This window comes from Nymphalis io, chromosome 24 (assembly GCF_905147045.1).
Source record: "Nymphalis io chromosome 24, ilAglIoxx1.1, whole genome shotgun sequence".
In the NCBI taxonomy this organism is placed as follows: Eukaryota; Metazoa; Arthropoda; class Insecta; order Lepidoptera; family Nymphalidae; genus Nymphalis; species Nymphalis io.
The window spans coordinates 2,832,129-2,859,436 of NC_065911.1; the positions used below are offsets into that span (position 1 = coordinate 2,832,129).

General features: G+C 32.1%; 1 protein-coding gene across 1 annotated transcript in view; it reads right to left on the reverse strand.

The window, feature by feature from the left end:
- The window catches only part of LOC126777950 (zinc finger protein rotund-like), a 121,065-nt gene that overhangs the window by 38,429 nt on the left and 55,328 nt on the right, over positions 1–27,308 (reverse strand). The window lies entirely within an intron of this gene.

Genomic DNA, 27,308 nt, shown 5'->3' on the forward strand with positions numbered 1-27,308 from the left:
ACTTTGTGATACCTAAGAGCTTCACTTATACAAGCCCATGGTAGACTGTTGAAAGCATTGGATATGTCCAGGGATACCGCCAAAAGGACTTTGCCCTGAGAGACTGCCTCCTCAGCGTGGGATTTGAACCGCATAATTGCATCCAGTGTCGACCGTCCTCGTCGAAAACCAAACTGATTTTCCGAAAGTTGAGGGCCCTCGGTGGTCAAGTGCTTGATGATACGAGCAGCTATTACTCGTTCGAATAGTTTGCCTACGTCATCAAGAAGCACGATTGGTCGGTAAGCAGATGGGCTATCTACTGGCCGTCCTTCCTTGCGGAGCAGAACCAAGTGGCCCTTCTTCCACATTATCGGGAAGAGGCCTTGCTCTAAGCAGGACGAAAATATATTTCGGAGTTTTGTCTCAAAGATATCGAGCTTCAGGACGCTGAGCCATACTCGGCCAGGAATGCCATCCGGTCCGGGGGCAGCGTTTTTGCATCGAAGCCTTGATAGAGACGCTTCTAGTTCTTTTTGAGTCACAATCGACACATTTTCCACTCTATTTTCTTCTATTGAAGACGACGTCATCACTGGAGGCAAGTATTCCGTTCTAGTTGGAAATAAGGCCTCCATAACACTTCTCAGGACTTGCGGCTGAAGACTGAGGTCAATGGCAAAAGGCAAGCATCCACCAACCATGCCAACCAGCTCGTCGATAAGTTCGAATTTTGATTAATGTGAGCACATTTTTAAGATATAATTCTATCCAAATGTACATAGATAAAGCCTCCTCACTTACGTTCACATATCAACTACAGAATTCGCTCTATTCATCGCGGACAGCACCTGAGCTATTACAAAGCAATCCCCTTTTTAGTTAAAAAGATGTTTTTAATAAAAAAAACTCTCCCACGACGCGCGATGCAGTTTTTTTTATTCCGTCCTGGATTTTATGGCCTCTGATTAAATATTGTTAAACTATTGTATGTGTTCGAGTTTATTTCATTGAATTATTTTATTGTTACTTATTTCACGCTTTTTATTAGGTCAGTGAGGACGTTTTTAGTATTTCTTTTATTGGGGATACATGTAAGATACACGTGACGTTTATAGTAAATTGTAACGTTCCAATTTCAAAATTTATTATAATTATAAGAATATATAGATAAATATAGCTTATAAAATCAAATATCCATCAGGAATAGCTTCACTTATTTGTTTAAATTTTCGTAATCAATAAAATGATCTTAACATTTGTCCGCATCCGGGTACATGATGCGAGCTCAATGGTGTTGGAATAACACAAGTGTACTACTAGACTCGAGAGACGATATTCATCAAATAAGTTTAAGAAAATCAAGGTTATCTATAATTGATTATTTTATACTATACAATTTTTCCCTGCATGTTAGGAGTAAAGGTGGCGTTTGGTATGGAAGTGTCTATGACTTTGTTGCAGGTCAAGCTTGGATTATACTAAATTTCATCGAAATCGTTCCAGTAGCATATATTAAATATATAGTATAAATGTGTGTAATTAGTATTCGTTGAATTTCATGAAGATTTTTTATATACGACATATGTAGTGGTAGTAGTGGTCACTGGTCATGGCCCAATAGTGGTCACCATCCCTTTGGAAAACCAAAGGGATGGTATTTACAATAGCCGAAGGGATTAGGATTGAACCGATAGGCGGTCCCTAAACTTCACGATACTGGCGCTTTCAACATATTTTTGATGATTGAAAAAGTAATTGTTGATTTTTTTGGCAGTCCTTCTAGCCTTAGTACATCTACGTGGAATACCGATGGTACCACTAGTAATACAACACGATCAGAAAGAGATCCGGTCCAGAATAGGCAAGACTTCAGAGCACGAGAGTGTAACAATGTCAGCTTCCTAACTCCGAGCTGCTTCTAATAATTCCTTGGCAGAAAAATTCAAACTGTTTGCTGGACCAACCCGGGATCCGAGACTTAAGCATCTGCAGCCTTCTAAACTTATCACTAAATTATTGAGGTAGTCAATAATAGTAATGAGGTTTTTTATTATAATTAATTTAAAATATTTTTTTAAAAACAACATTTCTCGTGAGAGCTTAATTGATGATCTTTTTGCAGTTGATGATGACAAATATAAAAAAAAATACAAAGTTATTTATAACTATTGACTATAGGTGTGGCAACAAAAGAAAACTTTTTTAAGTAAAGATAATCGTTATAATTGCTGCTATCGGCATGTTGCTAGTTGTATAACAGATAATTTCAATGTCAAGTGAAACAAAGAACATGAAAACGTAGGTCCAAGAAATGTGGCGTTCAAGAGACGCGATACTATAGTTTTCACAGCTGCCATTAAAAAAATAATGAAATAAATCCCATGTATTTTTATCAATTATTTTTATAAATGAATGAATCGTCAATATTTTTATATGTTATTATTTACATTTATTAATGTATATATATATATATATATATATATATATATGTTTGTTGAAACTATGTACAGACATTTAATTTAACATTTATAAATGTTTGTTGTTGTTGGTCAATCCTACGTTGAAACTTATTATTATAAAAATATAGAAATATAATTTATCGATTATAACATTTTTGTATGTTTTTAATTTGCAAGAAAACTAGCGTATCACTAGATGTTAAATAATTACTACCGTTCATGGACATTTTAGAACCAGAACTGAAGATGCGTTGCTGGTTTTTGGATATCTGTTCATCTGGCCCTTGAGAAGCTCATAATTGGAAGCTGTACCATAGTTTGGAGATACGTGGCAGCTTGAAATAACGATACGTTAAAGAAGACTTGGTATTGGTAAGAAGAGTTGCGGTCAGAAAATAACGTTGATGGAATCAGTTCAAATAACTCGACAATATCTAAACAAATAAATAAAAAGTATTAAATATATTATAATATAAAATAACTTAGCCATTCTCTGTTCCATTAAACTCTGGATATAACTATTTCATTTCATCCAAATCACATGGACGTTTGATGATGTTTTCTTTCACCGGAGAGCACAAATTGAAACATTCATACATTTTAAGCACTTGAAATACTCATAGGTGCTTGCACGGATTTGAACCCGCGACCTTTGTTTATCCACGTGTTCTTTTTAGGTCATCGACACTGGTATATTGGCTTAGACTAACTAAAAGCTAATACGCAAATAATTTACTTTTACATAAAAAAAACAAAAAAAAACATGTATAATTGATAAGCTAACATCTTGCTACAGATTATATAGTAATAATATATATGTATATTTATTATTATTATCTAAAACACTCGTAATCACAATCACATTCAAATTAAAAAGCAATGACTATAGATATTTTTGTGCCGAGTTGTTGACTATTTATTTAATGTTTAGAGAACTTGTGTGATGTAATTTACGATTTGGTTTATTTAATATTATCTTAACATATAATAGAAGTAATGTTAATATTATCTTAATATTCAATAATAATATTTATTGCAAAGGCTTGTAAATGTATCTGCCACCTTTTTAATTTTAAAGTATTTGCCTTAGTCACCACGCTTTCCAGGCGGGTTGGTGACCGCAGTGGCTGGAAATCTTACATTTTCGGATTCCAGCATTTGTGTGGTTATACCGCCACGATTTCGGTCGCCGGAGCCTCGTTCGTTGATCAGTAGGATGCACCACGAGCATGTGAGCTTGACGGTAAAAAAGGTGGCAGGTGCGGAATGGATGCGGACTGCCCAAGATCGGGATAGTTCGCGTTATATGGGGGAAGCTATCGTCCAGCAGTGGACGGCAAAAGGCTGAAATATAAAAATATTATAAATGTCCCACTGCTGGGCTAATCAACTCTTGATTAGAAAAGCTTTTAGGCGTTTCATGGTGGTTGACAATAATTGTTTTTGCAATATAAATAAGATGAGCATTTTCCTAAGGAGTCAATATAAGATATTCGTATACAAGTATATTTATGGTGGTAAGTATCTGTGATATTGCCTTATAACTTGTTAACCGAATCTATACAAGATGATCTCATTTATTATGTGTAGTATACTACTAGTTATAGTTACTGCTAGTGATATTTAATAACAAAAGGTTGTAAATAGGAGTTACGTATTCATCAACTGACTGTTGCTTTATTCTCTTAATGATCTTTAAGAAGAATTTGAAATGGCTTTTTAGAGTTTATTGCAGAACTAGAAAGAGACGGAGATAGATATTCAACGAATACTAAAGATATATATTTTCAATTATTTTAGGGAGGTAAACTAACATTGAAACAAAGAAGTCTAAAACATTTTAAATAGCCTTTCTAAAAGCAGAACAAAGCAATACCAAGTACTAATGTTTGAATGTAAAACAATAAGTAAGTGAGTGATATCAACACATATTTAATACACTCTTAGTATCGTAATAACTTTTTATACAATATACTTCAGATATTTTCGCCACAATATACGGCCAGGTTATATTCAATCATAGAGTGCTCAACGCGAACTAGTTTTTTCTACGAAAGTCATGGCCGTTGCCTAATATATACACTGTATTTTGTTACAGTACAAAGTTACGTACAGAAGAATTAATAATAATTAGAAGTGACATTGATGTAACACGGAAAGCGAGTGACGACTATGTATGATATTAATGTTGTTATCAGTATAATTACTTTTGTATATAGCTAAATAGCCATGAGATTGAAGAGCACTTCAATCTGATGGCTATATCATAGTCCTGGTTTTTGGTATCAATTCCTGAGATAGGTTAGTAAAAAATAGTTCACAGTATTAATGTTCCCGTGCCTTTTAAACCACGTAGAGGCGTTGGTATGCTGAACTGTGTGTGTCTTCTTCGGGATAATAGTAAGGGAATAGAAAGTACACATATTTGTGCACACAATTTTGCAACATGTTATGTCTGTGCTGTTCCCCGTTAAGAATAGCCGCCATTGCTGAAATCGGTCTCGGTCTCGGAGGACATCATTTATTTATATCGGATACAATCGTCATTACAACCCTGTTTATGATTGTGAGAGTACCGACAAATATATATCCATTGATACCATTTTGAGTCATTTCTACGGTGCGTTTTGCTCTATGACAAAATGTAGTCACGTTGATAATATGTGTCATAAAGTATAAATATAAACCTGTCAATATTCCGTTTATGGGGTAAGATCTAGACAATAAGTTTCAGTTCGAGTTGACAAGTAAATTATATAATGGCATATAATGTTTGTTTCGCAACACGCTATGGAGTTAATTATAATTACTTAGAGCCAATGAACTATCATATGGTAGGTCACATCTGTCCATAGACCTAGGAAGGACTAGACACGTTATATACATATACTACCGTACTAATTCATTATAGTATATTTTTTTTAATAATTTGCTGTCATAGCAATCGATCGTTTACCGTTCATCCATAGTATGTACTTATTAAGATTCACTATTTCCAATAAATATGTACTGATATTAAATGTATATATAAAACTGTTAACTTTCATATAAAGCTGAAATTTGGACGCGTTAATCTAAGAATCTATATTATGTAAGTATCTATATTATGTAATATTTTATGTCAGCCCATTTTTTGGGCGGAGCAGTAGCGTCAAACCCGAGTAAAACCATGCGAAGAAGCAAGTTTACATAAAGCTGGACAGTTTGTATCGTTGAACATTGAATAGCTAATCTCAAGAGGAATGATGCTGTCCTTCACCGAGCACGAAATGAATTATGAGTACAAATTAAACACTCGAAAATTCATCGGAGTTTGAAATCGCAACCATAGGTTAAGATTCACGTGTTCCACCGACGTCGGCTCATTACACAATATATTACAATATATGTAAGGATTACTTCAAGTATTAGACATGAGAAGAGACGAATTATAAATAAAATAATAAATACTCGTGTCTTTGCTCGCGTCATAATTCGGAATTGCTATATACCATCTTCAAAATGAAGGGTTTTTATACAAAGTTTCATCCCCTTTAGGAGTAAAGTTTCAAAAATCCTTCTAAGTGTTAACCAATTGTGTAAAAGGTACCCGTATGCAAATTTTTATTGTGCCTCAGTAGTTTGGGCTGGGCGTTAATATAAACAGTCAGTCTGTTATTCTTTTACGAAGGTAGATATATGTACAAATTAAAATATATAAATATACTCTATAAATCATGATTGCGTGGGACGAGATATTTTCTTATCCGTCTTCTATTATATTTCCAATTGTTTTATTCGAGAATGATTAATTCACATGACAAATATAGTTCGTTTCTTTTTTAAGTTACTGTGTGTGTACGTGTGTGTGTGATTTTTTGTATATCTTTTCTCAGCTTAGTTATAATTCCGAAGTCAATAACAATCGTTATTAGTTGTGGTTCTGTTCATTAAACATAGTACTCGTCTATACTGTACATGATCTACCTCGGCGGCGACCTCAGTACGAGTTTGCATTGACACTATGAAACAGCCGGCTGGACCAGCTAATTTTTGACGTTTGCTCGGTTTTATAAGCGCCCCGTAATCAGTGAAGGGATTTTCGCTTGTTCTGTTTGTCGAATTAATAATGATGATATATTTAATATAATTTGTTAAATTAATAAAATTTGTCAAATGAAATTATAAATCTATCTAATAATAATAGCCAATCGTCCGCCTACCTATTCTATATATATAAAAAAAAAACATTTTACAAAATACATATAAAGTAAATTATATAATTTCGCCTCATCATAGTTTTGATGATTCCATTTAAAATAACTTGTTTTAAATTAAGGCGATGAGAGATGTGTATTTTTTTTAATTCTTTATGGCCAGCAACAACAATACTATGATGTGTTATTCGTTGAAATTAATTATATTTCGTTACTTGTAATGACTGTTTACAAGTGAATCAATGAGCAGGTTATTTGAAGGTCGTCAAGAATTTGTATTAGATATTATTTTAGAATTAAAGTCGACTTACGTAACGACTTGTAACACTGAGATTTATGTACTATTTCGTAATATCTGTACATATTATAAAGCAAGTCCCTCACCACATCTGTCTGTCTGTTTGTTTGTCTGAACACGACATACTACCAAACAGATTGTCATATAGTTTTCACCGATGAACGAAATGATTCGCGAGAAAGATTTAGGTGTATAATTAATTAAGGTTTTGTAATAATTAACTGAAATATGTTGATTGTTTAAGAGTTTCATGTGTGGAGAGTTACTGGCAAGCGCTGGGTAAACCAATAGAGTTTTAAGTATTACGATATGAACGTTATCTTCATTCTACTGGCCGTTAGCTAGTGATAAAACATTTTGTTTCCATAAAGTTATAGTTGATTTATATTACTACGCAACACACTTGATTGCCAGTATTGTGAATTGTAAACAAAAAAAGGTTCTATATAATATCGCTTAAGAGCTGGTTTAAAAATCGAACGATTGATAAAATTAACACCCCTTTAAATGGTCATTGTATATGCAAAAGAAATGTAAACATAATAAAAACACCTTACGTTATAAGCAAGTGAAATCATAGTAAAAAATATAGCAAAAAGCCCCCTCACAATACTAGCTCGTGGAGATTTTTTTTTCACTCTGTTCTAAAATATGTTAGAATCTGCGCGAGAGCACAAAGTCAGGTAGAAACTCGGGTTCGCAGGTAGAAAAAATCTTTTGGTGGATGTAAAAAAAAAGGTTCTTTTATGCGACCCACCCTCTGTGTACGCCTACGATTTGTTACTTTCATACTTGGATTAAATAATTTTGATACTATGCGTCTATGTTTGTTACAAACAATGGACCTACTGGTGGTAGGGCTTTGTGCTCGTCTAGGTAGGTACTACCCACTCACCAGATATTCTACCACAAAGCAGCAGTATCTGGTATTGTTGTGTTCCGGTCTCAAGGGTGAATGAGCCAGTGTAATTAAAGGCACAAGCGACAAAACATCTTAGTTCCCTAGGTTGGTGGCGCATTGGCAATGTAAGCGATGGTTAACATTTCTTACAATGCCAATGTCTATGGACGTTGGTGACCACTTACCATCAGGTGGCCCATATACTCGTCCCCTACCTATTCCATAAAAAAAGATTACATTTATTCAATAATTTATTGAATTGGTAAATATATTCTTACTTTACTTGGTACACATATAACTTCCGTACATTTATTTACCGGGTATATATTCTAAATAAGCCGAGATGGCCCAGTAGTAAGAACGCGTGAATCTTAACCGATGATCGTGAGTTCAAATCGAAAATTATAATTCATCTCGTGCTTTACGGTGAAGGAAAACATCGTGAGGAAACTTGTATGTGTCTAATTTCACTGAAATTCTGCCACATGTGTATTCCACCAACCCGCATTGGAGCAGCGTGGTGGAATAAGTTCCAAACCTCCTCCTCAAAAAGAGAAGAGGAGGCCTTTAGCCCAGTTGTGGGACATTTACATGCCGTTACGGTAACGGTAAATATTTTCGGCGGTATGGCTCGTCCGCCTACCGATACTATAAAAAAAAACTCGGTACTCATATTTTAACTAAAAAATTTTTTTATGTTATAGGTAGGAGGACGGACAAATGGGCCACCTGAAGTTAAGTGGTCCCCGCCGCCAATGTCTATTGGCGATTTAGGAAATATTAAACATTACATTACCAATGCTCCATCAACCTTGGGACCGAAGATGTTATGTCCATTGTACCTGTAGTTCTACTGGCTCACTCATCCTTCAAACCGGAAAGCAACAACACTAAGTACTGCTGTTTAGCGGTAGAATATCTGATAAATGGGTAGTACCTACCCAGACGGGCTTATACAAAACCCTACTACCAAGTAAAACTGATATTTAATCTGTCTTATATTTTAGATTTGTCCCTTATTCTTTCTCGTTAAATCTTTTTTTTTTTATTTTATATTTTGATTACTTTTATAAAATCAAAGAAATATGTAATTCAATTGACAATGTAACGAAAGTATATAAATAGATATTTTAAAGTATGAAGGTTTGACAAGGTAACATTTTACAAAAAAGAAAAAATACATTCGAAACTATCAAGATCATTTCTCCTTCTTTATAAGCGGGGGTGAGAATTGTATGCAACATTGGAACCGTATAGCTGCGTATGCGCATTAACTCACACTAATAAACGCACACAAACTCGAAGATTTATAGCTTAAGACGAAACTTGCGAGATTTCGTGTAATCGCAAGGCATTTGATATAGTGTTCTATGTTTGAAATTTAGTGTAAAAGGTTTTAAATAGCCAAAAGTGCATACACTTACCCGTATTATTTATATATTAAGTGTTGGCGTATGTACAAGATACATATAATAATTTAAAAATTTCTACCTCACCATTATGACATGAACGGGCACAAAGGAACAGCTTATTTATTCAGGTTTGAGGCCATCGGCGATGTTAGGGATGGTTAATATTTCTTACAGTGCCAATTTCTGTTGGTGTTGCTAAACCACTAAGTTTCCTATTTGCTAGGGAATACCTAGTAAAATTAAAAAAATATATATATTTTGAACAAGTTCTCATTTCTGCTTTTTAAATATGTATACTTAATGTATATAGTGGCTCTAATTAAGTTGCGTTTGTCCAAAATATTTATTTATTCATTTAGGATTACTAATATGACAAACAGTAATAATTAGAAGTGAACAAATTAGGTCTAAGGGTAACAGTTATCATAAGTAAACAGAATGCGCAAAAGAACACTATAATTGACATGAAAAAAAAAATGGATAAATATTAAGCTATTTGTAATTACGTGGATAATAATAACAATTTGGAAAATATAATAAATAGGCGGCTCTTATAAATTTAATTAGTTTTTTTTTTGGGAAAAAACTGCGTATTTTCTACAGACATCCATCTATACAGATAAACTTAATAGCAAAACCTTATTTAAATACATTCTTTGCGTTAAATCGTTAGAGCCGTTTCCGAGACATGCAAAACATAATAAAATAAAGATTATCATTCGTATATATTATATATACAATACCTATTACGTTTATGTGGGTGTATGTTATTTAGTAATTAATATTCAAATTGGGTTATTATCAAATTCAAAAGCTGTTTGCAAATTACATATGTAAGATTTTATGTAGAAGATTAAAGAAATAACGAGTTTGCATTATGTTTTTATTAGGAAGTCAACGTTATTTACTAAGAAATACATTTTTATAAGACATAATGAAGACTTCCTTAATTCGGAAAACAAAATCGAGACAATCGAATATAGCCAATGACTTCACACCGCGACCTAACTCAACATCATATAAATACAAAAACAACGAAAGCAAAAAACACTTTTCAAATTCAAACGCGTGCGGAGAGTTTTAAGTCGACTATATATTTGCAAAAAGTCATTGTAGACTTTTTTGTTTGTATCTTTTTGCTCCTGTTTTGAGAAGAAAAAGCCTTTGGATGAGTCCGTTGTTACTACAGAACCCGTTACGTCGTTTTTGCCCTTCGGAATGTGGCGTCACTTTAGCTTTTTTGCTCCCAACGTTTTTGGTTGCATAACGCGGGTCAGGTTGTGGTCAAGAATTTTGATCCACGAAATTAGAGTGAGGTCAGTTTCAGAAAACTTGCGAAAGTTAACCTTTCACCCTTCTGGTAGCATAATACAGTTTTTTAATTAAATATATATTTCTAATAGCCATCATAATAACCTAAATGTTAAGGTATGCTGATTTTTTATCTCTTCATTCACGAATACACATCTAATTCAATGATATTTATGCTGAATAGGTATTTAGAGATTATTTAGACTTTGTCTTAAATATTACATAACAAATATCTATTTTTGTAAGAATACATTTTGAAATATAGGCGTTAATGACCGCGGCGTTACCCGTATGATTTGCTTAGACAGGTGTTTGGTGCATGTATGCAGAATTTCATGATGATCGGTTCAGTAGAAAACGTAACAAATAAATAAATCAATATACAAACTCACTTTCGCATTTATAAAAAAAATATAATATTAGTGAATATAAATGTCAATATAATGTTTTATTTGCGTATTCTAGAGAATCAACGTATGTGGATACGATGATAACAAATGTTTAACTGTACCTAAACAAATAAAAAAATCCTACTAAGGCCTAATACAGCCATCTCTTTCATCAATGGTAAAACATTAATATTCCAAAATAACCTTAAGTCTTAAAATATATGACAAACTAATTTTAAGAGCTCATCAAGTAGTTATAATATATATTTTTATGCTACCTGAAAACTAAGTACAAAGTCGAAACTACAACCTTGCGAATAAATCGGCCATTTTGTCCTTGAATTTTAGGCGTAATGTCAGTGAGTTAATGATTTCTTTATTGTAAGAACTTCTTATACTAAATGACGATAGACCGTAACATTCATTCTTATTAAATATTCATACATTTGCTATTTATAGATGATTAAATAAGTTCGTGATCCGGAATCGAATCTGCAACCGTTCGTGCGTAAAGAATGTAAAGGAAAAAAAATTGACATCCGTCGTATTTTTAATTAGTTATGATTCTTTTAATTAACCACAGTACTATGATAATTATGATGGCGTTCGTAATATGAAATGTATTTTTGACAGATGGTCCGCCATGTTGGAAGTAAGATGGCGCAGTTGTTTGGCGGATGCGTGGGCGCAACAGGTGTTACCGTGTCGGGATTTTTTAAAGTATTTTTTAGTCTCGGTGATCCGGCGATATGCTATTTGAGAGCCGGTGGGAAGATTTTAATGATTTTTTTTTCATTTTCATGCAAGTGCATTTTATGTACGTTGATTATTTTTTTTAATTACGAATAACATTTTTTTTTTATAAAATAGAGCAATGACAATTGTTGACTTAGTACACAATAAAATTATTATTTGTTATTATTAATAATTATATATTTTATTAAATAATTAAAATAGGAAGGTTAATTGTTATGTTATCTTGAGATTAGACAGTATGGAAATAAAATAAAAATAAATTTAATTAATCATTATTTTGTATTGAACACAAAATACTGGCAGTACAGAAAGCAATTTAAAAATAGAACAATGTTGTTATTGATAGTTAAGTAAATATATTTTTAATTTATATCATAAACATGAGGTCATAATACAAGGCATGGCAAATAATTAAGAGTCTGGGGTGTCGACACGCACATGTGCGGCGCACTTGTCTATGATGTGCCACTGGGTCGCCTGACGAAAACAATACGAAGGATAAGTCAGATATTAATTTGATTTTCATAACCTATATGACTATCGAAACATTTACATATGTGTATTTATTTAAGGTGTCGTAGAAATAAGGTACAGTAGTGTAAACACCCCACAGCTGGGCTAAGGCTTCACCCCATTTTGAGGAGAACGGTTGGAGCTTATACCATGACGCTGCTCTAATGCCGTTTGGTGCAATTTCATATTTTTTTTATAGACTAGGAAGGCGGACGAGCATATGGGCCACCTGATGGTAAGTGGTCACCAACGCCCATAGACATTGGCATTGTAAGATATGTTAACCATCGCTTACATCACCAATGCGCCACCAACCTTGGGAACTAAGATTTTATGTAACTTGTGCCTGTAATTACACTGGCTCACTCACCCTTCAAACCGGAACACAACAATACCAATTACTGCTGTTTTACGGTAGAATATCAATATGACATGTATGTTTTCTTTACCACGAAGTACGAAATGAATCAATTAAGCACATGAAAATTTGAGTTCGATCCCGTAGTCAATGGTTAAGTTTCACGTGTTCTAACCACTGAGCCGTATCGGCTCTTCGTAAAAGTGTTCGGAGTGAATATCACTGTGACGTCAATTGGAATATGATGGGTGATAGCATGGTACGTATATCCAAAAACCTGTTAGATAAGCTTATGTTTTTCGTACATTTAATATTCTTTATTACAATATAAATTTTCAAAGTTACTAATTACTTACCCGTTTCTAGTTACTTATACATACAAATAAATTTTATTTATCAAATTGTAATCAATTAAGTAATAATTATACAAAAAAGAGAGTTTTATAAACAAACGTATTTATTGTGTAGAAAAAAAATTAGATCCAAGTCTTATCCACAAACAGATGATCGTATTAAAAACGTGAGCCTTGTAAATCAACGTTCAAAATTGCCGTCAAAAGTAAAATTTCGATGCATTTTCTAGACAAATGCTTATGAGGAATAGAAAAAATATATATCCAATATTTACAGTACAGTATTCGTTTTAAGCCGAGCTGAGATAGGTTAGTAGTTAAAACACGTGAATCTTAACCGTAGATTGATGTTCAAACCCGGGCAAGCAAATGAGGAAACCTTCGAAAATTGAATAAGAATTTGATGGAATACACCCCAAGCCTACTCCATAAATGGAGAGGAGCCCTTAGCCAAGCAGTGAGACATTTAAAGGCTATTACACTTTACTATTCATTGGTTAAAAATATCGCATCTTTATAACGATACGCTATTAAATATATATTCAAAGAATTTTTGAATGTTGCGATGACCCAATGGGTGTAATCTAATTGTACTTGGTTATGAATTGTTCAATAAATATTTTAGTTTCGATTTAAATAAGGTAAGCTCAATGATAAATATACAGTAACAGCTAATGTCCCACAGCTGGGCTAAAGCCTCCTCTCCCTTTTGAGAAGGTTTGGAGCTTATTCCACCACGCTGCTCCAATGCGGGTTATTAGACTACAGATGTGGCATTTATATATTTTAATGAAATTAGACACACGCAGGCTTCCTTACGATGTTTTCCTTTAACGTCAAGCACGAGATAAATTATAAACACAAATTAAGCACATAAAAATTCAGTGGTGCTTGCCCAGGTTTGAACCCACGATCATCGGTTAAGATTCACATTTGACAGGGTTTGGCATGATGGCCTTATCAGCAAGCTTTCTGCATATGGCCTGCCTGCTAGCCTTTGTGCGTGGATCTCAGACTTCCTGAAGAACCGATCGTTACGAATGCTGTTTGATGGCCACTCGTCGGATCAAATGGCTATAAATGCCGGTGTTCCCCAAGGGTCAGTGCTCTTGGCAACACTATTTCTGCTGCACATCAATGATCTGCTGTTGCCCGGTATCCATGGGTACGCAGATGATTGCACAGTTGTCGAGAGCTACAAGTACAACGCACGAGCTTGTGAGGCCCAGATTCAGGCTCAGAGAGAAGCTATGGTTGAGCGCCTGAGCATGACCCTTTAGGCAGTGTCCAATTGGGGCCATGCCAATTTTTTTTTTTTTTTTTATAGAATAGGAAGGCGGACGAGCATATGGGCCACCTGATGGTAAGTGGTCACCAACGCTCTTAGACATTGGCATTGTAAGAAATGTCAACCATCGCTTACATATCCAATGCGCCACCAACCTTGGGAACTAAGATTTTATGTCCCTTGTGCCTGTAATTACACTGGCTCACTCACCCTTCAAACCGGAACACAACAATATCAAGTATTGCTGTTTTGCGGTAGAATATCTGATGAGTGGGTGGTACCTACCCAGACGAGCTTGCACAAAGCCCTACCACCAGTAAAATTTGGTCATGTTCAATGCAACCAAGAAGCTACCTCCCTATTTCCGAAATGTGTCCGTACCTATAACTGACCACCTTGACCTTCTTGGCGTTACTCTCACGTCGACTCTAAATTTCGGCTCTTTTATTGAGTCCAAAGCCCAAATAGCCACCCGAAAGCTTGGTATCCTCTTTAAGGTGAGACCTTACTTTACTCCAGAACAACTGCTCAGCTTATACAAAGCACAAGTGAGGTCTTGTATGGAGTACTGCTCTCACCTTTGGGACGGCTCTGCTAAGCATTACCTTCGAGCTCTAGAGTCGATTGAGAGGCGTGCCAGGAGGCTAATAGGAGACGACACATTGGTCGAGTCTAGACTCCAAAGTCTCGAACATCGACGTGTGCATCACTTTTAGTCTTCTATCGGATACATTTCGAAGAATGTGCGCAGGAATTACATGAACTAATTCCTTTCGCCCCTTTTTACTATTGAACGGCTAGGCAAACGCGACCAAAGCGCCATAGGTACACAGTGGAAACTCCCCGCCTACGTACGAAGCGCTTTGAATCTACATTCATCATTCGCACTGCGAAACTGTGGAATGCTTTGCCTGAGTCCGTATTTCCTGATAGGTATAACGTTGGTATCTTTAAATCCAGGGTGAACAGGTTTCTTTTAGGCAAGCGTGCTACATCTAAGACCGTGTCGACGCTTAAGATCAGGCAAGTTAACGGTCAAACAATTGCCTATTAAGAGTAAAAAAAAAACACGCGTTCTAACCACTAGGCCATCTCGGCTTTTTAAATATAGTACTTATAATATATAATTAAATTTATAACATATAGTAAACACTAATATAATGTTTTTCTATGTTTTTTTTTATTGTATATATATGCATATTTACTGATAAAGGTTATTAATTTGAAAGCCATCGTCTGCTGTATTATATATCGATGACGTCATACGCTCCAGAATTTATGGATACATCGCAAATATTTTCGGCATCAATTTTAATAGCAAAAATAACAGCCTGTATATAAAAAAATACTGCATATATATTCTGTCATCTTAAGGGGAAGACTTGAATTTCCAAGACATGATCAACTTATTTCATCATCATCATTTATTTATAGTCTTTTCTTTTATTCTTAATAAAAATGCAGGTGAACAGGCAAATGCCTTTACAATTCATAACATCACCAATGCGCCACCAACCTTGGTAACTAAGATCCCTTTAGCATGTAGTTGCACTGGTTTACTCTTCAAACCGGAATTTAATAATAATGAATATCTGATGAATGGGTGGTACCTAACCAGTGTTTGCACAAATCCGATACGATGTTTTATAAAAAAAAATGTGACTACCACGAATATATCATCAAATAAATTGAAAAAATAAATATGAATTTATCTACAGGCTGTTATGTATTTTTCAATACATAACGGCCTAGAAATAATAAAAAATTTTTTTACCGTAGTATTATTATATTTATATTTCAACGAAATATAAAGTATATGCGTCACGCACACATAAGGGAGGAGAGAGCACTGGAGAGAGGAAATAACGTCATAAGAAACCGTCCTGCTGTTTGCCGTCACGGCATACGAGCCGGTCTTATCATCAAGGCACACACACTCACGAACCAATCATTTTGAGTGTCATTCTAATTGCACAAATATAAAATATTGAAAGTGTAAGTATGATAACCGAATTCAACGTACGACTTTCTAACGATAACTGGTATTAACAATTAACAAAATTATTTGCAATAAAACTAAGGCGATATTGTAATATCTTATTAAATATATTCAGATATTTGAATCCGTTGTAAAGGTGGATACGCTTTGAACCTGCGACCTTAAGATACACGTGTTCCGCATATCATTATTCTTTAATTGTTCGGCAACATGAAATCGTCGCAACAAGGTTACAAATCAAAGTTTTGTTCATTATTAAAACGATTAATAAATATATCATAAAAATAGTACTTTTCAAGTAAATAGCATCTTAAATTGTATTGTTAGTAGATATTTTTTTACAGTAATTATATTAACACGAATATAAACATTTGTCAATTGAACTCATTGTTTACAAAACGCGCAAAAAATTATACATCTTCGGGAATTTTCTTGAGTCGATTTTTTTTAGGGCTGAAATGATGATACTCTAAACCGATGGGACATATTTTCCAATCAACGAGTATGTGCATATAACACTATACTATTAAATAAAAAATGGTTAGATTTTTTTATATAACAAAGAAAATATTATTAGTAATAGTAACCCACAGTGTGCGTTAGAGAAAGAACACGATTTTATACGCAAGCAGATACACTGTGATAATTCAGTGGAACGGCAATCCGACACGACCGGACACATTTCAGGTATATGGTACTGGTATGTACATTGCCAGCCTCCAAACTCTGAACTGTTATTGAGAATTTCTAGATAAATAAACCAATAACTCATTATTGGAACAACCCTCGAGATCATAAGCGTTATGAGTTAGTCAGTAATTTTTGAGTTATGCAAATTTGAATTCGGAACAATTGAATTCTTATAGCTGCTTGCAATATCAACCAGATGAACTGCTCCCTACTAAATATTAGAGTAACACAGCACCTTACTCCATCTCAGTATTCAATCCTTAAAGTTCCATAGTCAACTAAGAGTTGATTGACATTAAGCAAAAAAATATTTTCATGTCATGTAAGTTGAGTTCTCTCTACGACGAGTTCCCAAATCGTGTTCCGAGATTTTTTATACAATAGGAAGGCGTACGAGCATAAGGGCCACCTGATGGTAAGTGGTCACCATCGCCCATAGACAATGGCGTTGTGAGAAATGTTAACCATCGCTTACATCACCAATGCGCCACCAACCTTGGGAACTAAGATGTTATGTCCCTTGTGCCTGTAATTACACTGGCTCACTCACCCTTCAAACCGGAACACACAAGCACAAAGCTCTACCACCAGTAAAGTAAAATGTTACTGAAATTGTTGTTAAATAAGCTAACAGAATAAATATAAATGTGTACATTTCACTTCGTAATATTTTAATTCGAAGATCAAAGTGCGATAAATGTTTTTTTCCACTTTATTGTTTGTAACACAATATAATATTATATAGAGTTTGGGAAGTCTCGACATTTCAATGTCCAAAATCCACTTTTTAAATAAAACTTTTTAGATGTATTTTTAAGATTTATCTAGAAATAATAAACATTTATTGAAATAATCAACAGTACCAGCCTGATAAAGTCCCACAGCTCGGTTAAAGTATTCTTTCTTTTAAGAAGGTTTGTTTTGAATTAGTATGTATTCAGTTTGTGTTTTAATTTTTGGGCAAAATTCATTTCGTGGTTGGCGTTAGAAGAAAATATCTTAGAGAAATCCGCGTCTGTTGAAAATCAGATACACAGACATTTGCGTATAGTCTTTTGGTTATAATCTATTTTAATATATATTTCATTTCATTATTAATAAAACTTTACAAAAATAAACAACATTTGACTTACGTTCTTCATCGGCGTCTGGTGCTAGTTAATAATACTTACAGTTATAAAACCCTTTAATATATATATATATTTTAATATATATATATATATATATATATATATATATATATATATATATATATATGTTTGTCTTGTAGTTTTATTATATTTTTCAGTGTAGGCATAGTTATTTGTATTTTGTTGTGTTTTTTAGTTAAATAATGATGTGAAGAGTGTTATTTGATTTTAACTTACGAACGAAACTTCGTGAGGTCAGAGCTGATGTGTTTAGCCAAAAACCTGTTGATATGGAGACCATGAAGTTCAAATACCGCGAGACCTAATCCGAGCTTATAATATCATGTTATTCCTTAGTAAAATAATATTAGTAAAAGTTTATAAAAGTCCGAACTAATGGCAATACTTTTTTCTCGTGCGGGAAAACGATTTACGCTTATCTATAATTTCGATCATTAAAAATATGTGTATACATTGCTGTACTGTAGAACTAATGAGATTTCAGAATGACTTTAAAACGTGTAGGCATTTCAATGTTTACTTTGACTTTAAAAGGTAAAATAGACGATATACATACATTCAAAAGTATAATATTTTGTTATTTATTTTGTGAAAAGTCTATTAAATGTTAGACTTTATTCAAGCTCAATTCTATCGCTAAACAGCAATAGTTAGTATGGTTGTCTCACATCCGGCTTGAGACGTGAGTAAGCGAGTATAACAACAGGCACATGGGACAAACTTCTTAGTTCTCTGCCAGGCCTACTGGCAATGTATTTCTTACAGTGCCAATGCACTGCACATGCATGGACGATGGGCCTAACTACTATAAATAAATATCAAGTTTCAAGCTTTCCACAATATTAAAGCCATTTTATAGCATGCAATAACAAATGTAAAGTATCGATAATAGTACCAATGTAATAAGTGGCGCGAGAGTCATATCGGATAATATTAAAAAAAGACAAAGATTTATTTCATCACATGCGTTTTAATAATAATATATATTTGACCGCTTGTTTAGTTATATGAAACACAGTCCTAACTAAATCGTTAATCGTGGTCACCCCGAGTTCAGCAGCGTATTACGAGTTACTAATGCCTACACGTCAATCACTTTGATTGAAATGATAAAAACATTGATTCATATTCAAAGTACACTGACAGTTGAGGAATTAAACGATAATAAAATTAATTTATTTCCTCCTATGATATTATTAACAAAATGATTACTATAAAGTATTTTTTTCTTTCCTTTTTGGGCTTAAATTAGTTATTTATAGTAAAAATTGAATTTCGAACGAAAAAACTACTTAGGACTTCTCGGTACTAGTCGCAAGAAAGTCAGTAGTTACTCTCAACGGTGATGACCAATGTCAATGATTTTGTAATTTTTCCATTTCAATATTTTCAGTGCTTAGAACACGTGAACGTAAAAGCACCACTCGATTTTGATGTGCTTAATTCTTGTTATTAAACTCTAGCTCAGCGAAGCAAACAATCCTGACGTAATCTATTATGAATCGGATAAAACTCACACGTATATCCAAGTACACCAAGTCATATCGGAGCAGCGTTGTGGTAGAAGCTCTAAACCTTAAAAAGAGACGATGCGTAGATGTGAGCCCTTGTAATTACTTCATTATGGCTACCTGGCAAAATCTATTCGGATGCTTGGGAAATGAATTACACGTATTATTACTGTCACATTGTACAATTCATTAAAACTGAAAATGTTAGTTCGAAATGTTTTTAAGATGAATGACGTCATAGGCGAAGTCAAGATTATATTTAACATATTTATGGTACACATAGTATCACAATAATCTTAAAAATTATTTTTCATTATAAGTAATTTCTATTCAAATACAATGTATAATTATATTTTTATGCCAATTCCTCATAAAATACAAGTTTTAATTAAAAAGTTTCGTAATTTTTTTTAATTAGCTATGGTCATTTGTAACACCTACTATTCTTTATTATTTGAAGTATATTAATCATATATTATAATATTATTTTACTGAAATTGTAATTAAAAATTTAAATTAAATATTATTGAATTAAAATATTATTTTATAGTAACTAAAATATTTTTTTCAAATATAAGCTTAGTGCGTAGTTTTAGAGTTTCCTCAAGCTGATTGAGCTTAAACTCTTAGAGAATATGAGACGCTGCACTCCTGGCTAATTACCGAGCTCCAAGCTTACATCAGCTAGGCTCTATCTTAGAACCTAGCTGATGTAACGTATTGGGAGTAGATATGGGAAATCATGAATTCTACAATCAGTTTAAGCTCGTCTTGACCTGTTTTCCGAACTGGAATATATGTAGCATACAAAAGGCGGTTCGTTCGAGCAAACAAGCAGTTAATACTCCAAGTGCAAGTTAGCGACTCCAAGTCTTCCTTAGACTTACTAAGCAAATTCAATTAGGTCGATTTATTCTAAGATTAGACATATTTTAATATCTATATTATGTTACTTGGCTTCGTGCAAGCTCGTCTAGGCAGATATCATCCAATCATCAGACTGATATTCTATGAGTGAGCCCGTGTAACTACAGGCAGGAGAAACATAACATCTTAGTTCCCAAGTTTGGTGGCGCTTTGGCAATGTTGCCGTGTATGGTTAATATTTCCTACGATTACAATGTCTATGGGTGATGGTGACCATTTACCAGACCGCTTACCTGTTCTACATAAAAAACTTCATGTTTAGTATAAAAAAACTGCTTAACATTTCCAGTCGCGTGGCAGATAATATATAATAAAAACATCTATAATGAGCTAATATTTTTTTTAAAACGCCGAAACGAAATGAAAAAAATGTAAATAAACAATAAAACCTAAAAAGGACAAATTATTTGAATATATTATAAAAATGAAATAAAACCGATCGCGTTAACTGTGACTCAGTAATGACCAATTTAGATATCTAATAATAAAAACTTTGACAAGTTTTCTGTGTCGTAATCACTATATATAACAATTTTAAGTATGTGTCTGTACATAAACTACTTTTTGATTTTTTTTAAAGGTAATTTTAAAAAATGTGAATTTCTGTTAATGTAAATGTAATTTCTGTAATTGTTACTATCATAACAATCACTCAATTGGTTTTTAAGAGTATAGATAAAAAATAGTATTTTAAATTTTTATGTAAAACAGCTTAAAGACGACCTTAAATTAAATTAAAATAAATTAAAATTCCGTTGTTTGTACGTAAGTTTCTGTAATTGTTTTGTTTAACATAATTGAGTTTCAGATAATATTTCAAATTAGGAATGTTATAAATACAATTGCTTAAATTTTTTTCTAATCTGCCTAAAACCATTCACCAGAATGATCGGAATTTTTCGGATATTAAATAAATATTCATATGTTTTTAATCATGGGGATAAAAAAAACAAACTGATGAACATCCTTATAACATGCAAACTATCCTATCCGCGATTTCATCAAAACAGTATAATAGTATAAATTATTTTTTTGTTTTATCTTCTTTGCGTTGTATAATTCAATGGTTGTTAGAAGTAAATTATTAAGTTCTAATTATAAGAAATCTAAATAAATAATAATAATAATAATATATATATATATATATATATATATATATATATATATATATATATATATATATATATATATATATTATACTTATAACATATAACAACAGTCATAGTAAAAGAGTAGTTAATATATAAAGGACAAATGGAGACATAGTGACCCAATATTTCCCGATTAAGCGAAAAAAGACGTATTTTTTGTTTAACATGGCGTTAAGAAGCGTTCAACAATCGTTCTTTTTATGGCCGTCGGTCTGTGATAAAGATTTTTTTATATTAAAAATGAGCAAAAAATCGTTTAGCGTAATCTAGTAGGTGTCTTGATGAACTACTATTTTAATTTATAGCTGGTTGCTGAATAATGCAATGTATTTCTATATGTACATATATTACTTTGAATATATATAAATATTTTAATTGGTGATATTTGATAATTTTTAGGTGCCATATTGTTTTAGAAGCGGATTTTTGAACGTTAATTTGTCATGTTTCTTATCAATTGTCACGATTCTAAAATTAACTGTCGTGTATTTTTTTTAGGTAGAAATGGATTTGAATGTTAATTAAATTATTATGGAAATTTAATAGAATCTCCATACAAAAGTGATTTAGAAATTGTTGTAACGCTTAGAGTCACATAAGTATTAGTAGATTTTATCAAAATGCTATTTTGATTGTATGTATATCTATAGTTTGTAGCATCTTTAATAGTTCATTATAATATTTATGAAAATGTATAAAACAATGACGTCATTTAGGAACGAGTAGATCCACCTAATGATAAGTGGATGGGTGAAGACATATATAAAAGTGGTTCACAGGCTATCTAAACTAGAAAATAATCAACTTCCAAATATTTATTATTCAAGTATTCTCTTATAAGAAGAAACGCCAACTAACTACTACTGTATTTAATAACTCTCGAGTTTTTTTTTCAAAACACGTACATCTAAATTAAATTTATTAATTTGTTCTCTATGGAAATCAACTAATGTAATATCACCTTTTCGTGTATTGTGTAATAATAATTATTTACAAATGTTTAATTATAGAAGATTTATTAATAGAATAATATATTTATTTTAATTATGATTATTTAATGAAACGCACATCTTGCTCCGGGAACTAGTAACATTTTTGGTATTGCATTTTCTAAGTAAAGGTTTGTGAGTGAATTTGTTTTATTTTCATTGTTTATCATACTTATTATTCTTACTCTTTCAATATACAGTTAGTTGCATACAATGCGTTCATCTCTGGAACAGAAAGACTGACACACATATAACTTTTTTTTTAGATAGAAAGATGGGTATCCCCTGTCGAATATTACAATGTCGATGCTAATGCCTGCATGGCCATCACATGTTTGAAGTAAATTAATTTAAGCTAAATATAATGGACATGAAGATTAAAAAAAATATCGAAAAACGATTTGTTAATTAATTATAAAAAATAAGTTAATCTATGGTTGCCAAATGTAGCCGCCATAAATCAATTGAAAATATATTTTCAACTAAATATAATAAATCTTTAAAACGAGTTACAGAGTTTTGTATTAGCATTAATTGCAATAAAGTCAATTTACATAAAACCACATCGCAACCGGTTTAATGTAATTATATTTTGGTTATCAAAATCTTTTCTTGACGTATTAAGTACAACATTGACCTTGGATGTTTTAGGCGTAAAATTATTTTTAACGTATTTATTTATGCGTGCATTGGCTGTATATGGTAAAGCCTGTGCCTTATGGCTTTTTTTAATACACTACTGCTGATTTCGCGCCTATTTAGTTTTTTTTTTGTTTAATGATTCAGAAGTTGAAATTGATATTTATTCATAAAAGATCAACTTATATATATATATAAAGAATTTGGAATAATGAATTAATACATATATAATTAATAAATTAGATATACACCCATTAGCTGAAAACTGATACATAAATATACCTTTTATATTTAAGGAAATATCAAATTATGTATATTAAATATAATAAATGTAAAATATAATGTAACATTGTATTAACTTCAGTATTTCTAAGTACTGCTGTCGCCCTTCACGGTTTACGAAACAGATCTCAACAGTGATAAAAACTGGTTGTTTGTCAAAACCTCAGCGAAATAATTAATTATTTAATAATATACTTATATTTTCTACAATTCATTGTGTAAATATTTTTGACTTTTTGAAAATATAATATATAGTGATTTTTTTTAAGTCTCGTCTGTAATTATAATGGTGTATTCAAGTACTTTTAAAAAATTTTAAAGTATATTTGGCGGTAGATTAAGTAATGAAAGTAGCTGTGGAGGGCACTACCCCAGCTCCACTAAAATAAATAAAATTTTGTTCGTTCATAGCACACATATTCACTTATTAGCTTTGTTGAATTCGATTGAGCATTTAAATATTTGCACGTTTTTTCGCACACATCTCAACTTTCTTATATAACGATAGAGATTTCGGTTCTAGTAAATTGCTCTACAGCTCGATGTATTAATGAAATCGATTCTAAATAAATTTACGTATAAATATTATTGCTAAATAAATATGTAGGTGAGTAATAATTCTAAACGTAATTAATTTATTTTACGGCTGATAAATGTTTTTCTTTAAGTATTTTAAAAATAATTTAAAATGTTTTGATATGAAATAGTTTCAATAGTTTAATAAAAAGTCGTTTATGAATATAATTTTGTAGTTATTTTCTTTAATTTACTTTAAAATGTATAAAATTACATTTTATTGTTATTTTAATAAAATGTATAAACTGACAGATATGGTATTTCTAATCTATATATATATCAAACCAAATAAGCTTTACAATAAAGGGTTTTTGAATTGTCAATATTTTAACTCTACCGCCGTTTCGGAAAGCGTCTAACGAGGAGGCAGTAAGAAACTCGCGTAGTCGTTCTTTTAGTAATTAATTAATTACAATATGGCTCTTGTAATTCGTATTAAGATTTATAGTTTAATTGTGACTTAATAAAGTTTTAAATAATATATTCTTTATTTAAATAATATATTATATAAAGTTTTAAATAATATATTATATATATATTTTTTATATTATGTGGCCAAAAACACTACAGAAAGAAGGGTTTATTTTTTATTTCTAGTATTAATAGTATATCAGTTTTTATGGAATACTCTTGTATTCCATAAAAACTTTCATGTAAACATTTGTAAAACTCAATCAGATTGTATGTTAAATATTACTAATGTGTATATTTTTGATATTAAACAATAATAATAGAATTTTTTTATCTGACAACAGGAACATTGATAGATACTCTTTATGGCAAGTTATTTAAGTTTTTAATTTTGTTACGATCATGGCCTGGTAAAATATATAATAAGTATATTTTGTGATTGCAAAAAATATAAGAAATAATTCATTCATTTCGTCGAAATTTCGTTTTATTTCTGAATCAAGATCACGTTCTGTATGTATTGTGAGGCAAACGTCAGCACATACATTAGTAATATTATAAATATTAATAGATATATATATATATATATATATATATATATATATATATATATATATATATATATATATATATATATATATATAGCCAGAATGCGTATCACGATACCAAGTGATCATGGAAACACAAACTGAACAAAGTGCAATAAACAAACTAAAGAAAACTTAAACAATTCAACAAAACAAATGCGGAAAGACATAGCCGGAAAAACCTTACTTGGTAACCGCCGAATAGTACTCGCCACTATTGCCATACAAAATGTTGCAATGACTTACCGTGTTTGTCACGCGAAAATGCACTTAATTTGAACGTGTTAAAGCTCAAATATGATGGACATTGGTTTGAAATAAGGCATTATAAGACGCTGTGATGTAATATGTCCGCCACAAGGTCAGCATAGACCGAAAATCAGGTTTGCCCCCCCTCCCCGCTGAGCATACACCGCGTCATGGGAGGCGCCGTGTGCGTTTCTACGGTTTGTGTACATAGACTTTTGTCATAATTGCAAAAATATTTATTAATTATATTAATAAGATTAAGAACTATAATGATTGATATAAATGTATAGTTATAACTTTTGTTTTATAATCTTTTGACAGTTAACAAAAATCTTATTCAAATATCTCATAACTAACGTTTAGGTTGACAAAGTCATTTAGTAATACACTACTACTGTACTACTACTGTAAAGTTTCATTGCTTCGGAGGGACCTTATAAGAATTTTATATAAAATGAAATAAAAACAATATAAGAAATATATATAATATATCAAATATTTACTTAAGAGACACAGTTATCACTAGATGACTTTTCATAATTACTAAGTATCTAGTACTATAAGATAGTTAATATTATATTAATATTTTTTTGTGTTCGGACTTATTCATTGTTTATTAAAAGTAATTTAAAAAAAATAAACAGTTTTCTAAATTCAAATTATAGATATAAAGATGCATGCAGATAGAAATATGTTAATGTTATTAATGTAATGTGTTGGAATGATGGATAAAATTGTAAGTAAATATTTGTACTACATTCGCACTACATTTTAATAATAATGGAGATAAGGGTTCACTTTTCTGAACTATTAATATAGTATGAGTTTAAACATTACACTTATATAGTGCGTGTTTATTGTCTCATGCATATTCATTTTAATTAAATTAAATCACTTGGAAACTAAAGTTTTGGTAATTAAAATGGAATTAGAAATAAATCCATACAAAAGCTTTTAGCGCGCAAATTGTACTACAAAATATTATATGTATACTATACATTATATATGTGTTGACTGCCTCGTTGGTCTAGTGGCTTGATGTAAGGCCGCAGACCCGAAGGTCCTGGGTTCAATTCCCATGTCGGACCAGTAAATAGTTAATGAGTTTTTCTGAAAGAGAAAATTCTCATTAGCAGCCCGGAGTCTGGATGTTGGAAGTGTGTACAGTCCCGTGCCTCGGAACGCATGTAAAGCCGTTGGTCCTGCGCCTGAATTCTTTCCGGTCGTGTCGGATTGCCGTCCCTTTGGATTAATCTTCGTCCCTATGGAGTTGGGGAATAGAGAGTGCACATGTGTTTGCGCACACACTTGTGCACTATAATAACTCCTGCGCGCGCAGTTGGCTCTTGAAATTGGCCGCCGTGGCCGAAATCAGTCTGGAGGATATTATTATTATTATTATTATTATATATGTGTACCTACATAACACGCTTGCTCCTAAAGCAAATATTATAAAAAATAAATTCGTTGCTCTATCCGCAGTAACGCACACGTCTATTCGGAATTCGTCAAAATACTCCGATGACTACCACATGGCTTGCGACTCATTCTTCATACATATTAACGTGTGTGTGTCTACGCTGTGAATGTGTGCACTGTGATCACGTATCTATGAATGCAAAGTTGTGCTTCGCTGTTCTACAAAGTTGAACTTAGATTTCGTTTGTATTACATTCACATCACAATGATTGGTAATTGATATTTAACTTAAAATGATTAAAAAAACAAATCGTATTTACTTCTATATTTAGAGTTTTTGTCATTGTTTTATTATTAAACTTCTGTTTCAAAATAGTTGATTGATAAAGTTAATTATTATTATACATGGTAATTTATTTATAATTATAGTATAAATGAAAAGGAAATATATATACTGCATTAATTTTATCTAATACAATCCAAGCATTTGATTATTAAATCAATTTGCATA